The sequence below is a fragment of the Wasmannia auropunctata genome, unplaced genomic scaffold (genome assembly GCF_000956235.1).
Source record: "Wasmannia auropunctata unplaced genomic scaffold, wasmannia.A_1.0 LD336088.1, whole genome shotgun sequence".
In the NCBI taxonomy this organism is placed as follows: domain Eukaryota; kingdom Metazoa; phylum Arthropoda; class Insecta; order Hymenoptera; family Formicidae; genus Wasmannia; species Wasmannia auropunctata.
Genome location: NW_012026802.1, coordinates 2183516 through 2200624, shown reverse-complemented (window position 1 = coordinate 2200624; position 17109 = coordinate 2183516). Strand labels below are relative to the sequence as shown.

The window sequence follows — 17109 nt, the reverse complement described above, 5'->3', positions numbered from 1 at the left end:
TCTCCCCCGCTGCATGGAGGAAACGAAAGGTACATACAATAGGGGGAAAGGTCGCGTTAAAATAAACTCCGAACCCGATCTCTAATGTCAACGGTTCAACGGTCCGCGACATTTCAATTCCGCGGGAGTGGCGCGTGTCGGAGTTAATCGATAGCCAATTACGGGGAAACAAAACCCAGGGCGGAACATTTCGATTTTACCGATACCGATAGAGAAAGTCCGGCGGAAATCCAGATTCGCGGCAAAGACGGCGGCGCGCGTCGACGCGCTCTCTCGTCGACGACGGTCCGCCCCACGTAAGATTGCGCAACGCTGACGAAATGTCGGTTCGGGGATCGTAACGCTCTACTACGCGTTACTACGCAGTTGGTGAAGAGAGAAGACTACACGGCTCTCCCCGCACACCCGGTGGTGTCATTGGCTCCGACATTGTTTGTTTACGACGCAGCCGGAACTCGCGGAGAGACGCGCCGATCGTACAGGCATCGCGGGATTACGATTTTTACCCGAGCGAAATCGCGGGGATCTCGCGAGGGAATCGCGACGTCCTCTCGTCCACGTCGTTTCTTCCTCTCTCTCTCTCTCTCTCTTTCCGCGTCGTTACTCCGAATTCAAATGGCGCAAGATAGCAAACGTACGCGGCAAACTTCACGTTCCGTAGCGTCACCGCGCGCAGGGTCGCCAGCCGCACGAAGCACGAACGCGACACGCGGCGTCTCGAAATCTTCCCGAGGCGATTCGATCGCGTTCCCCGACGATCCGAGACTCGAGAAGAACGACCGTTCTAACCTCTCTTTCGACGCGCTGGTAACCCCACCGGCTGTTCCGCCATTCAACCTTCGACGTGAGAATGCCGCACGTGGTCCCGAGCACGTAGCGTCACGCACTTTTCGCCATCACGTCGGTATTCTCATGCACACACGCCTGCAGATACACACATACGCACACGTACCAAACTACACGTTTCCACAGCGCGACACCACCACGCGCGCTCGTGCGCGCAGTTTCGGAGCGTAGATTTTCGACGACGGCGTAGGCTACGCCGCCACGGACGGGGGACAACACGGAGGAAATCTGGGGAATATTTATCACTCTCACGTCGCTCGCACGACCCACGTGCATCGATCAAGTCACTCGCGCGCGCGCGCGTCTGTGATTCGTATATTCCCACGCGATTTAACACCGTCGCGAATCGCGAATGAAAACCAAACGTGACGCAACGGGCACGAGCGCCGGGTCAACTAACCCTTGTGATTTTTCGTACCGCGGCGTAACGCGGCGCGGCGCTGCGACGACGGCTGCCGAAAACTGCCGAGGACCCACGCGCGGCGCGCGGCCCGCGCCGCGCCGTGGCAGCTCCTACGTTTCAAGCGGCAACTTCAGGGGCCTCCGCGTCGGCGGCGAACTTCATTGACTTCGCGCCACGATCGGGATCACAGTGGATGACCCATCGGTCCTCCCCGCGTCGAGAGCAAACGGCGTCGAAATCGCCTTCGTTTTTCAGCGATCGCCTTCCTGCGCCCTCGCAAATTCGAATGTCTCAGGGTAAGTCAGCCAAACACGACGCGCGCGCACGCCGAAATGTAAACACGAGCAGGCGAAGCGTGACGAAGCACGCGCGCGCGCGGCCGTTGTCGTTCGCGCGATGGCCGGAATGCGCGCTTTCGCGTCCGGTCGGCTTCCTCTCACGGCGATTCCTCTCTCACGGGACAACGCTCGCGCGCCGCGCGTTGTCTGTGAACGAACGAACGAACGAACGGAACGGAACGGTCAACGGCGTCGTTGCTCCCGCGCGCGCACGGGATGGGAAAACGTATAACGTTGCCGCTCGCGTGGCCGTCCCGCGTAGTACTACGGAGAGGGACGATTCCCGCCGCGTACGGCCTCCCTCACTTACACACGGTCGCACCGCGTCCCGCCGATACACACGACGCGTTCCGTCCCTCTCTCGCCCACCTCGTGGCTTAACTCCCCCTCTGTCGCTCGCGCTTGTGCACACGTACACATACACACACACATACACACACGGAGGCTCCCGCTACCATCTCCCCTTCCCGGAATCACCTCCTCGTTGGCATCCGTCGTGCGCGACTTGCGAGTTCGCCTCGGACTCCTCTAACCTTCGTCCCTTCGTCTTTCTCAGGGGTGGAATTGCGACGCACGATTGTGTCCGCAGGTAAGGAAACGCTCGGGAGGTTTATTTTTTTCCGACGAAAAAAAAAAAGGATCCTCGGAAGGATCACGATTCCGGTCGTGAGCGTAGACTTTCGAGAGTCGTATGACGCAATTCTCGTATAATTTGAATGTATTTGAATTTTGATTATCTAGTGACGAATCTTAACCGCGTGTATACGCGATTCCGGGTTGACCTGAAATTTAAAACTTGTCGCGAAAAGTTCGAAGATACGCGAATCTATGGAACAACTAGTTTACTGCAGAGCACGAAAATTTAATTAAAATTACTTTTTATTAAGTTATTTTATGATAATATCGAATCTCAAATATATTTATATGACGACTCAACGTTAATCGAGACTCATTTTCAAAATGTCTCTTTATCGGACAAAAAAATTTTCTAGGTAAAAAATGATGCAATTATTTCTGTTCATTTCGAAAGCTTTTCACGGCATTTGACTCATATTTTTGCAAATATCCCGCATATACAGAATGTTTCGCTTATATGTTTAATAAATGGAATTGCCATAAATTCCTGTCACAATTTACTAGCGGCACGTATATTTTTCTGGATATAAAAACACAGAAAGTTTTTTACATGTTTGATAAATTTGAAAGCTGTTCTTTATACTGACACCCACTTTCTTTTGTTAAGAACTAGTACTTTGCATATTACGAATTTTTTTTTTACTACTCTAATCGGAACACCCTGTATTTGCCTGCATTTGTCAATAAGTCAGTTTTATTTCAAATCTATTATTCCTAAGACCGAACGTGCGTCCGAAAATACAGGTTTACGCGTGATGTCACTCTTCGTTCCAATAAATCCACGTATTTTTAGAGGAAGCAATCGTGACCGAGTAATAAATTTTTGAATAAACCATTCTCTCACGAATACTCCGTGAAAAGAGAAGTAATTCGACTAGCTTGATGAAAATGTTAATTAACGCCGTTGTGAAGATTCGCTCGGTCGTGTCACTCACTCGCGAAAGATCTCGCGGAGACGGTCCGTGAAAGACTATCGCGGTGCCGCTATATTATCGCGAAAGTTCCAATCGCGATTATCGCGAGGTACTGCGCACATAAAGCGAGACCGGTCGCGTGCACTTAGATTATCGCCTCGTATGACTCGTATCATCTATCGCGCTGCGTATCCCTCGCTCGTCTTTAACTTCGTTTTCGAAGGAGAGACCGGACTCGACGAAGCGTCTAAATCCGGCCTTGTGTGTCTATCGTCCTCGCGTCACCGCGTTCCGTTTTCCTCGCCAACCCCTGGCGAGGCCAGGCTTTTTCTCGGAGCCGCGCCGCCTACGCGCCTTCGTTCCGTTCCGCGACTTCCTCTCCTCCCCCCCCCTCGCGGAGCTCCATCATCCTCTTTCCACGAATCGCCGCTACCCTCCTCGGGGCCGAGGAGAAGCCTTTCTCTTTCTCGCTTAGCGCGCTCGCGAAACTTCTTCGTTGCGCCACGCGAAATCCCCCGTGGACCAATCCGTCGCGACGAAATCGCGTATTAATCGTGTGTCGGCGTCACGCCGCCGCTCGCGAACGTGTCCGATAAGCACCCGATAATGTCTTGCCAACGGCCCGCGTTTCTTTCCTCGTACGCTTTTTTTTTTATTATTGTGTCGCTGTGTGATAATTCTGGAGCGGACTGATGAGATAGTCGACTCGCGAGCAATTGCAGAAAATGAAATTTTCAACGAGAAGTACGAAGCTTTGAAAATGGTCGTGTTCTATTCAGTGCCGCATTTAATAACTTTCGAAAGTGTAACTAAAAATTCTACTTTCCAATAATACGATAGGTGTGTATCTGCATGATATAACATTAATGTGTATAAAAATATTAAAAAAAATTGCGTGAAATATTATCTCGCTATGCTATATACATCTAATGCTAATCAGTCAATGTGTACGTTATATACTTTTTCTTTTTATCGTTTGCAAATTATAATTGCTGTACAGTAATTTTTAACGCTTGTGATAATAAGTTCTAGAGCGTCGAATAAATTATGCTCATAATTATTACATTTATCATTTTGTCTAATTGACTGTCTATTGGCGATACAGAAAATTTAAAAAATGGTTGTGTATTCTTAATGAAAGAAATAGGTACATCACAGCAGCGTTAATACGAAGACGAATTTCACAGAATTTCACAGAATTTGCCCGCGCGCAATTCGGCACGTTATTGCTTCAAGCTAATAAATTCTCCGCGGGTCCTGATTAATTCCTGAATTGTGTCAAGGAATCGACGCGACGACGTGCCCTCGGAGCAACGGCGACAAATCGACGCGTGCGTTTCGCCGATTCTCGAAGCCGTTTCATGCGATGCCGTCAGGATCCCGTTTCGTATCTCACACGCCGCCGTCTCGCGCCGTCTAATAATAATTTCGCGGAGCTATAGGAGACGGGATTAATTAACCGTCTAGTACGATCCGGCGGGATACACAGACAATATATCTACCTATGTCGCGACCGCACGACGCGATATATATTCCAGGAACTCTCGCAAAATTGCGCGCAATGGCATCGCGAAAGCGTCCACAAGGTTCGAAGGGATAGTTAGTCGTATATAAGTAAGATGGATGGGAGCGAATTAAAAAAAAAGAGAAAAGGAAAAGAAACTCAATTGCACGACGTTGAAAAATTTCACACTCGAAATCAGAAATCAGTTTCCAAATTGCTCACAAGTGAAATCTCGTTGTTCCAGAATTCGGTTCCGGTTCCTTCCGATACGTTATGAACGCGTCTGAGAATCCGAAGGCGTGGAACACGCGCGGCCTGCAGGCGAGGCGAAGGGAAAATCTGGAGACCAGAAGAAGTGCATGGTGTTTTTTCGTGCATGGGTGACGTCGCGTCGCGTAATTGTGCTCACGAGTTCGCCGACACGGTGTGGCATAAACGCGAGACGAGAGGGGACGAAGAAGGAAGCATAAATGTTTGCCGTCGACGAAGCGTGCCCTAGGTCTTGGCCATACGCAGTTGAGGAGGAAGACAGAGAGAGAGAGAAAGCTATTTCGACCGTGGTCGCCCTTCCCACCGTATGATGAACCACGAGGATCTTCGCTACACGCTACACAGGTGAGTCGTCTGTATATGTATGCATGTTCCTGGCGGAGCGCAGGCGCGCGCCAGGAGCGGAGCGGAAACCGGGGCGTAGAGGCCGGTATTTCTAAATAGACTGTCAACATTAAGGCAGTCTAAGATGTTTAAAATTTTTCAAAGTAAGCGCGAACTGATACACTTCCGTCCGTCTCGTCTATTCGGGTGGTACTCTGTCGTGCTGTCAAGGCACGAAATAAACGGTGGAAATAAACGTCGTGTCGTTCTGTCGCATCAAACGTTTCTCGAATCGCTCTGATTTCGCTCACCGGCTGCGTCCACGCGGTGCTTTGCGTTAACGCGCGGGAAAAAGGCAGAGAGAGAGAAAGAGAGAGAACGACGCGCTTGCACCAACACGCTTCCGCCTCCGCGTTCCCCTCAGGACCGGTGACGTAGAATGACGTCATAGTAGATGCTAGTTCCCGGGACGAACGATCGATCCTGGTCATCGTGTGCGACCACCACCATCACACACCGCCGCGGTGACCGTAAGAAGAGATGCGTTTACGCGACTATGCGCAATTGCGCCACGCGAGGGAGAATCTCGGATCGACTTTCAAATATCGGACTCCGGTCCACGTGTAGGCACTGTAGACGTCAAATTCGTTTGGTTTAAGTCCTTAGACTACCAAGGATCAAACTTTAGAAATTTGCGTTATTACTACTATTGGGACGGTTGGCTTGAAATACACAATTTTATGGTCTATTTTTATTCAGATTTTTCATGTATCCTTATGGCTTATCCATAAAACATCTAGATAAATTAAGAACTTAATATTGAATTGAAAACTCATTTAGACAATTATATCGGATGATTGAAACAGTTGATGTTCCAGCGGTCAAGTCGCCGTCCCACTGATGTTCCCAAAAATTTATCCTTTATGAAAATGAAGTGTAAACGTTAATCAGAATTAAAATTAGTCGAACGATTCATTCATAGTGCGAGCAAATGAATTTATTTAAAATGTTCCGTTTTTAAAGAAATTTTTACGTTGAAAAGATATGAATTGAGCTGTAATTCACGCGAAATCTATTTTGGAAAATAAATTCGGATTGCATCGGAACGTCGCGTCGGTCGAGTCTAAAGACGCTGCTCTTCGCGTGTCACGTGCGCTCGCCGTATCGAGAGACGGCGGTGGGCTATATTTATATGCCTGTGGGTCGCGTCGTACGTGGCGACGATGACTCGTCGAAACGCTCCAAATATACGGGAACGAACGGGAACGTCGACGGATAGGAGGACGAATGGATGAGAGAAAGGTCTCTCTCTCTCTCTCTCTCTGTTTCTCACACATACGAGAAGAGGGTTAGAGAGACGGGGTCGGTCGGCTGGAGGCAGCACGAGACAAGCATACGAAGGGAGGGATGACAAATGGCGAGCGGGAACGCGAGAGGCGAGGATAAGCGATGGGAGGACGGACGCTCCGCGACGGAGAAACGAAATCGGTTCAATAAATGCAGCGCGCGCGGCCGTCGGCACCGCGCTTCGGTCGTCGACGATGACGGAGGCGGCGGCGGCAGGAAGAGGGCGAAGAGGCTGGGCGCGCGGAAAGTCCGTCTGTGCGAGAGAGAACGCGAGAGAAACGGAGTGTGTGTCACCGCGATCCGCGGGCACCCGGCACCGAGCGCGAGCGCGACGGAGAGACAACAAACCCACGCCTGCGCCACGTGGAGCGAGCGTAGTATAGTAGCGGCAGCTGGACGAGAGGGAACGGGGACGAGAGATCCGGGACGAGACGCGCGACGAGAGTGGGGAGGGGGATCGATTGATAATCTAGACTAGAAAGTATCCAAGTTGAAAGTTGGATGTTTTGTGTCCAAAGTCGAAATTTCAATAGGCGAGAAGGGGAGAATATACTTTTTTTTTCCCCCCTCGCGGTAACTGCGTCACTCCTTACGTAGAGTCGACCCTGATGAAACAGAGAACGCGTATGATGCTCGGCGATGCGTGGCGGCGGGAGCCGAGAGGGGAGGACGGTCGCTCCCGCCGGTCGATAGCTTCTGATCGAGCGCGGGAAGGAATCCGGATGGCTCGGAAAGAGAAAGAGAGAGACGGAGTGATAACAATGCAACGTGCTCCAACGCGATCGCTAATACGCTGCCTATCTGCTGCCGTTACCACTGACAATACGTTGACGTCTCGTCAAACGTCGTATTATCCGTGCGGATTATATTTCTGTTCGTTACGCGACGATATCGCGATTGATTTTCACGCGACGCAATCTTATCAACAATAAATAATACTATATTACATTAATTGGCTTCGATTGATCACACATGATTTTTTTCATGTGATTTGTTTTACATCGCGATTTTTTCATCGATCGTTCGATCCGCGATTTATACGGAAGGAATTACGGCTCTCTCTTATAGAAAGACTCTTGCACGATTTTCGCGCTTGTGATTATTCATGGGCTCAAGCGACCTTGACAGGAAAAGATGAACGATAACAGCAATTAGTTATGCGCGTGTTGGCCGGCGGCTTTCACGTTAACTAATGCTAATGAATGCGGAAGGCAGGAACTGTCCGTACGGATTGAACTTATTACTCACAACGTAAATCATTCCGCGAAGAAATGCTTCACATTTGCAATATGCAGCGATACGTGTGCCATTTTATCTCAATTCATTTTCAATAAATAGAAATTTCGTAATGATCATTATGTTTATGGAATAATTTGTTTATCGTATAATTCTAAACAAAAGATTCATATATATCTGAATTAATAAAGCAATAATTCAAAGGAAAATGTGATCATTCTTTTGTAACGTGAGAGTGATCGCGATAGACACAACGATAATTTTGACAACGCCTATTTTTATCGACTCGGAGGAGTATGATTCTCAATTAACTAAACGGTGCCACGCCTGCAAATGTCGGCTAGGTGAACGGGGACAGTGGGGGATGAGGGAAAGGGCTGGACAGCAAGGAGAAAGGGCGGTGGAAAGGGATGAATGAGAGACAGAGAGAAAGGGAAGAGATGGGTGAGAAAGACCGGATGATAACAGAAGAGGCATCGACCGCTCGGGTACGTTGCCCGGACAACACAACGAACGTCGACTTTAGCCGAATTATTTGTTAAGCCGCGCTCACACGAAATGCGTCGTTTATCAGTATTGGATGAGAGAGAGTTACATCGGTTTATCCCGGAATTAGCGCTGCGCAAATATGCCGCAAACCTAGGACAATCGGATCGTTTAAATGAAATCCCAGGATACCATTGAATTCCCAGTATTTAGTTACTAATTGAGCAAACGTCAATTCAGATTTTTGGAGACAATTTCAGGATTATGCACTCTTACATTTAATTCGACGAAACTTTTAAATGTCAAACAATTACCTGTAATTACCGACATTTAAACGATCGTTATTCATTTCATTCTAATTTTAATTGCCTTTCCAAATTCATTTGACGAAAAATATTTTTCAAAAATCTAATATCTAATATCGTGTAACACAAAGTAGAACGAGATGAATATGATTGATCCGCGCGACACAAGTGGACGTGGAAGAAACGTCTTTACTGCGAAACGTGAATACTGCGCTAAGTGGGGCTTTTATGTACACTTGGTAATTAAATTAAACGTAGTTACGGGCACGTAACGGCCAGACGGGGCTTCGAAACAGGGATGCGTTCTCTATGCACGTTACTGGAATGAAACCCATCCCCCCCCCCCCAGCTATATGTTTCAAATGACACGCAACGACAATCATACTCGGTAGTTCCCTCTTCACGCATATTCTCCCTTGCCTGGCGTTTCTACGAGAGATCGGTTGGGTAAGGTCCGGCATGCTTTTCAAGCCACGCGGTCGCTTCTGAACCGAGGGTTGTTCACCCCTATCCCGATCGAATTTTAGGGCTTGGCAGGATTGCGAAATAATATATGGCTACGCGAGAATCAAGTTTCCGCGCAGCAACTGGAAATGATATTAACGAAAATATATATATATATGTATATATATATATATATATATATATATATATATATATATAAATGAGTTACTTCAAGATGTACATTATCTAGAATTTTCAAATTTATTTTTAATTAATAGAACAAATTGATTTGATTCTTCTAATATTTGTTCTATTTAGAATTGATTTTGAAAACATGTCGTTGCAACGAAGTATAATATAATTGTGCAGATCACTGTCTTCCTGTTAGAATAAGCCGAATTTTCCGTAAATTGTTTTCCGCGAGTTAATGGGCAGAATGCGAAACATCCGGTGAACGGTCGAGAGTTTAAGAGACCCACACGCAGTATCGTGGAGAATGCGAAAGAATAGCCATGCAAAAATGTCGTGCTAACGGTGCGCCATTAATCAGCGGAAACCACAGGCGCGTGCGGCATCGCGCGTCTAGCCACGCGCAATTAAGGTAAACACGTGGCGGAAATTAATTAATCGATGATGCGCGATGCTATGCGTGGCGAACGACGTCATTTGTTGCCGCGACCCGGTCGTCGCCGTCGCCACCCCGAGAACGTCGGGGCGGCGTGAACGAGCGCGAGGATGTGATGAACGGAGCGTCCGACGGACGCATTTTTTCAGGGTGACGTTGACACACGATTATTACGAAAAACAGTAAATGTGCGTTATCATTATGTGCGTGCCCTGCTCTCCGATAAAAAGCGAGCCGTTGAAATCTGTGCTTGAGTACTCGAGATTGCGTGTCGCGGTTTATGTCGCGGTGCGATCTGCCTACCTGCCTGCCGGACTCCCTGACCTTTCCCGAGCGCGTAGAGACGATATCGAGGAATCTTGCCATTGGACTCTACGTCGAGAGTTCCGAGATATCCGATATAGGGAAATGTGTACTTCCCACGATATTGCGCAAATCCGCGCGGCGCTTTATCTAATCTCTATATACGCGTGCTTTTTCATTCAACCGTTTATTTCGCTGAAGTGCTGGAATCTACTACGGCGATCGAACGCATTCCCGACACGTCTCTCTCTCTCTCTCTCTCTCTCTCTCTCTCTCTCTCTCTCTCTCTCTCTCTCTCTCTCTCTCTCTCTCTCTCTCTCTCTTCCTGTCCGCAACGGAAATATATCGGACCGCGTCCGTATATCGCCTTCTGTAAAATGTAATGGGTGTGTCGCACGCGAAAAAAAAACAACCGAGGGAACGCAGCGTGCATGCACTTCATCACGCTTGTGTCAATAACGCGGCGATAACAGCTGGCGTCAGTAACAACACCGCGAAGCGCGGAATTTATTTGCAGCGTTTCACGTTAACCTCCACGAAGCTGAAGGTTGTCCAAACAAAGTCTCAAATTATTCGCGCAAAGTCTTCTGCTTCCTCTCACCGCTTATCAGATATCGCGCTTGATTGAGATCTCTATATCCCTCGCTCGCGACTATACGTGAGTTTCACCGCGCTTCCGTTTATCCATCGATCTGCTGCTCAGCCTGTAATTAATTTTTCCGCAGCGAAAGTTTGACACCTGTGTAACTTGTCTTTGAATTAAGAGATAATTAAAAGAAATTATTACTTAAAATTAATGAAAGAATATTTGATTTCAATACGTGATCGGTATTAATCTTGTCTCGTTATTATTCAATATTCATTTATTTTCCGTACTCGCAGGTTAAACGTCTCAAACTAAAACTTTGCTAAACTGGAATCTGTTCGACGTTAAAGAGCATCATTTTTTTTATCCATATGCAACTGATACAAATCCGATTCGTCAAGATTCGTGTAATCTTCAATCGTTAATTTAAACGCGAATGTCATATTCACATTTGTGTCAAAAGAGAGAAGTTCACAGAAATGCGCATCATCGGTATAATTTCGAAGAAAATGAGGAAAAGCGCTGCAGCTATTGAAATCGAATCGCGTCAAAAGTCGCCCCGGCCCAATTTCACTTTACCGTTTCCGATCGTGCGAGAATCCACCAGGCTGAAGTGATTTCGTTCTAGTATCACTGAAGATCGCGCACGACCGAACTCATCGACGTGATTAACGTTTATGACTGACTGACAGTCGAAACACATAACTCACGCTGTATGCGCGCTCACGGCCGTTCACTCAACCGACGCTCCTCGAAGGAAGTATCGACGAAATAACATCGAAGCCGAAGGCCGTTCACGATACACATTCTGACGAACACGCTCCGACTGACGCAACGATCGAGATATCGCGGACTGTGACGCGTTTACTACGCATTTAATTTTGGCTCGTGATTATGTTAGCCCGAAGATTTACTCGTTATTGACAATTCTCAGAAAAAAAACAATGTCGTTATAACGGCATCGAAGACAAAGCGCGCGAAAAAAAAGCGGAATCAGAGTACACAAGATAACTCTATAAATTTATGAGAGTCCGATTTATGAGAGTCCGCGACAATTGAAAAAATCAAGGGCCAAAAAGAAAAGACCACTAAAATTAGAAGATGTTAAGTCAGTCTTTTCCTCTCTAAAAGAGGAATTGATGCACGGAATTGAGATCATCCCAGAATTTATATCGCAACGTCGTCGACGAAACGTATTAAAAAATTGAAAAGCTGCGCTGCACTAAAATAACAGATCCATGGTTACATCAGAGTCGCATGAATCGGAGAACGAAACTGCGAAGATATACACACGAACAAACCGGCACACGTCTGTTTGAGTTTCACACCATGCGCACACGCGTGACGTTAAAAAATGGACTCGGTAATTGTTTGCCGCCAGGTACCTTTGAATTCCAAATGCCGTGGCGACTCTATTCATATTTTAATGAATAGAATGAACTCATGTGACGTCAAAAATGCTCGTTGCTATTCTTGAAATACTACAGAGAGCAGACCGTACCGTGAATCGATTTACCTAATCGTGCCAAAGATACACGGGATGAAGTTAGAGAAGTTTAGCTCAACAAAACAGAAATATCGGTGACTCACGCGATCGCGTATGTTTCAAATTCGTACCGATTACGAGTCGTAACATGATATCGGAAGTCCTCAAGACTCGTGATTTCGTAAGACTGGGGAGCGAAGCTTGACACGTTCAATCATTTCCCGCGAAAGTACGTTTTATTATCGCGCAATAAAAATTATCGCGCTGTTAAGTCTATCCCGGTTTCGCGATAATCGGCCGCGGTGGCAGTCGTAAAAAACAAAAAACGATCGTTCAACTGGAAACGCCAGGTGTTCCAAATTTTCGCTGAACCCTCGCTCGTAGAAAGAAGTTCGCGAACCTCGTGATCCTCGGTGCCTTTACTTGTTGCACGACGGGTACAACGATGATCGATGATCTTCCTCCCGTATCGTTTGATAGCCGCAAACCGCAGACATGTGGTGCTTACCAGCGAGAGCACCACGTTCACCATCTCTTTCTCTCCCGAGGTATCTGATATCGATATTTCTAATAATACCACTTCCTCCCCATGAGCTTTCGCTCTGCATCTCCGCGATATCGTGGGTACCATCACGCCGCGCGTTTTAATCGAATCAAAAAGCTTCAGTATTTTATACATAACTTCTTCTCAATTGTAATTTACCGTTCTATTAATAAGAAGTCTTAAATGCTGACTCAAATATTTTGAAAATTTCACAATGATCTGAAACAAACTAATTTGCTTTCGATCATCGTTCACTGTTTCTTGCGAATTCGTTCGCTTGCGTACGTGTATGTAAATTCATCTATTTACCTCGAAACACGAGCGACCAAAACAAAAAAAATTAAAGAACCGAAATAATTTTTGCAAACGATTGTATCTGTCGTCTCTCAGCTGACTCGCTCGTCTCGTGTTGTCGCGTTATCGCGCGCGTTCTGTAAATTTCGCATTTCATAAATGACGAGCTCGAGAGGGATGTGACGGACGAGAACGAAGGGCAAAGTGAAAGGGAGAGACTGCTTCAGGAGACGACGAAACGAAACGGAATGAAACGAGACGAGACGAAGGATCCCGGGAGATGGATTTATGATTAATGCCGCTAGACGGCCGGGTAGTAAAAAGCGTTCGGCCGCCGCGAAAGTAAAGAGCCGTAAAACCTAATGAGATGAGTTCCATCGGGATCTCCGAGGGAGACTGCTTTCTGCGCATGAAACCCTCTCGGCACCAATATTGGCTGCGTGCCGGTCTTATACAAGGTGTTTGGAAGCAATCGCATTTCAACGGGACGATATTTCTCTCGTCGAAAACTGAGATGATTTTATCAGAGATATTTTTTTTTTCATTTTACATAAAATGCAACAACTTTCTTTTTTCTTCGACAGGATTTTATTACGTCATTGTTACGATTGTTATTCAGCTGGATATTATTTTCTACATGTGTGATTTCGGAAATTTTAATATTAAATTAACTTCTGTGTTTCGAATAAAATCTAGCGTATCGATAGTTAAGATCCGCTCGCTCATTTCAACGGATCTTCTATCGATTCTGTCCGTTCGAACTGACAGTTTTTTCAACACCTTGTATAACGGCGAAAGCGAACGCGGACGTAATCGGTGCGGCGCCGATTAGGCCAGACGAAATTGCCTCTGCAAAACGACGGCGGCGGGTACCTTCGACACCGTACCTCACGATTTCTCGTTCACCGTTCCTTTGTTGTCGCTTACGTGACGGGTACGGTGGCCTTGAAGTGTAACGTGAGGACGTGAAAAGTTGTAATCGCGTCGGCGAAGATAATGACAAACACCGTCGCAATTGTGTACGAGCGGTGCGCGTCCGTCGAAGAAAAATATTTTTGCGTTCATTTCATTCTATGAAACGATTACGCGGAACTCATTTCTTAATCATTTATGATAATATAAACGCGGCATGAAAAAAAAAAGGGAACACAAGTTTTTAACTAGGTGCTTAAATTGACGATTAATCTCAACGCGCATTTGCGTGTTGCCCGTGGCGGCTTTTTGAAGAATTTTAAAAAATATTCCGTCGCGAAAGCGAGTTTTCTTCATCGAGAAGATTGAGACGCGCTTAAATTAAAGGACGTCCTCGCGCACCCCGTCGTTACGGACGCACCCGGTGCATAATTGACTCGCAATTTATGTCCCGGGCGACCGTATGTGGGTGGCCGTGCGACGACCGTATCGCTCGTTTCTCCTTTTCCTCTGCCTCCTTCCGCCTGCTCGGTTTGTTTGTTCGCGTTTGTCGGCGAGGTGGTCCCCGCGTGAAACAGTACCGGGCGCATATACACGCATCGCGCCACGCAACACAACCTCGATCCTCTATCTGTGGTTAGTGATAGATCGCGCGCCGCTGGTTCCGCAATGACGCACGTGGACTATATTGTGTTGTCGTGCCGAATTCTGCCGATTTGCTGGGAATCTTTGCCAATTAACACGACACGCGAAGTGTCGAGACGTGACGAAGAGTACGGGGGTCAGCATGGGGATCTCCTCGCGTGTCAGCTATGGCGTCGTATCTTCGCGAGACAAGAGCCGTGTATACTCCGCATTGGAAATTTAAATGACTCAAATATGAAAATTTTTACTCGAATGCCAAAAGGTGTGTCATGTATAGCGTTTAGAAGACTCTGATGGTTTGTTAGCATTAACTGTAAAGACGCATATGTCATGCGACGAAGGAGGGAGTCGACTTTTCGGCACGGTCGTTCACTCTCGTCCGCTTCCTTGCCTTTCTTGTCGCGTCCGCGCGCAAACTGCGCCGTAAACAAACCCAAGTGCATTTACCTCGATCGCTGTATGCCAGCTCCCGGAGACGCGCTCTGTTCGATTTTCTTTTTCTTTTTATTTTTTTTTTATTTTTTTTTTTATTTTGTTTCTTGCCGTTCCTCTCGGGAGGCTAAATCGATCGAGACGCTTAATGATGCGTCGCTCGTGTATATCGAACGGGTCTCTTTCACTGATTGCGAGACCCACTTTCTCCGGAAAGCCACGCATACCTCGTTATGTACTACGTGCAAACTGCAATAAGCGTAAATACTTGGAATTACTGAGTCAAGTTGAATTAATCAACGTACGCGACTAACTCGAGCCATTTGCGAGATCGACGCGATTAAATTTTATCGGCGTGTGAGCGTAACCGTACGACGCACGGTCATGATCGATGATGACAGTGATAACCTGTGATACGACGTGAGTAACGATGGAGATATGATCGAATATCAAAATGACAATAATGCCGTTCTTTATAATTCTATTCTCTGTCACATTGATACGAACAATCAATGATATACGTAATTATCTAGTAGAATAATAAAGATATGCCTATTTAGCGCGTCTATTTATACCCATGTGTTCATTGATGCTTTAATTCTTATCTTATCAATCTGTGATTTCTATTGCCCCTACTATCTTTATTGCTCTATATTACCTATTGCGCATTTTCAAATGCAGCCTACTAGAATCTAAAGCTAATTTTTTCCTCGGAATGCAAAAACCACATGCTCATGTGTCGACATGCACAAGTCCATGTTAAAAATATAAAAATTTTAACGTCAAATTTTCAAAATATTGTATGAAGAAGTATAGTTATATAAATGTATATATGAGATATATAAAAGATATATTAATATAATTAGCATATAATTCAATCTTGGTACAAACCTCTCTTAAAATTAATTTATTTATATATACAAGATGTACAATAATACTTTTTAGAATGTAAAAATCGATTAAGAAAGATTATATTTTAGATAAGAGAAACGTAGAAAATCTGATAAAAATAGATAACTTTAGACAATTGAAAGATTCGCTCGTAAGTAAGCTTAGAAATATAATAATAGAATATAACACAGACAGCATATACACTGATAATGACCAAAAACGGTAGATGTTTTTTGTTAGAAATGATAGATATTGATATGTATGAAGCCCATTCTTATCGCATCGTGCAGGATATGTATAGTATAAATCAAAATAATCTGCTCGTGCACACATTGCAATTTTAGCGAGCCTATATACGTAACCAGAACTTTGCAACACGCATGAATTACAAATTCAAGCATACGTGCCGGTAAGCGTGACTTACCGCCCCTTGCTGATTTAAGCAAGGATTAAATGTCACCGTTCAGGGGAACTATTGTGATCGTCCTTACGCTATTCACGTTCCCGCAAAACGGCGGCAGAGTTTACACCTCTTTCGAAGAAGCCTGTTATTAGCGCCAAAGCGAAAAATACACGATATAGTTCACTAACATTATTGGAAAACGGATTACCGTATCGGTCGTACGGGAGTTCGAGGGTATCTAAAAGTTTAACGTGTAGATAATATGAGCGCAAATACGAAATGGGATTGGGGGTGGGGTGGGGTGGGGTGGGGGGGTAGGGAGTCGCATAAAAAAAGTACGTCTTACCTCGGATCGACAATATACTCATATCCAAAGCTACACTGCAAACATATAAATGAGATGGTCAAAGAGAGAATGGATTAATGGTAGAAAACAAACCTTGATCGCAACAACGCTCGACATGTAAGAGACATTGATTAGTAAAACATTAATTATAGATGCATTCGGAGGAACATCCGTCGCGAATTTAAGTGAGAATTCTGGCACCGCTTCCCAGTTGTTTGTAAGCAAAGTCTATATAAAGTCAGAGATAAAACGGGAGCTTATCGTTTCAAGCATTGTTATAACAGCGTCAAAAAATAAGAGCTTATCAAGGCTCGTTAAAGCTGCTGATAGTTCCCCGGCGTGTTTCGACCAGCGTGAGCGCGTATCGAGTACCGACGATAATTCAGCGTAACATCTTGATACCCGGGCGTGTCATAATATTATCGAAAAAGCGATTATATGTAAAATTGTACGTCTTCAAACGTAATCTCCGTTATCGAACCCGACCCCTTCCCGTTTCCACGCGGCGCGATAAGCGCGTCGCGAAATACGAGCTTAAAAGCAATCCGACGCATGGAAATCGATTCCGCGTTGGGAATCGCGCGTAAGC

At 46.0% G+C, this 17109-nt stretch overlaps 1 protein-coding gene across 10 annotated transcripts in view; it reads right to left on the bottom strand.

The window, feature by feature from the left end:
- Window positions 1-17109, bottom strand: part of LOC105448265 (growth factor receptor-bound protein 14-like) — a 253642-nt gene that overhangs the window by 184243 nt on the left and 52290 nt on the right. Inside the window, exon 1 of one of the 10 annotated variants that reach the window (XM_011686769.1) lies at window positions 16196-16475. The exons of 3 other annotated variants lie outside the window; for them this stretch is intronic. The gene's annotated coding sequence lies outside the window, so the exon portion shown is untranslated. 6 more of the 10 variants (XM_011686766.1, XM_011686762.1, XM_011686767.1 and 3 more) reach the window with 6 other exon arrangements.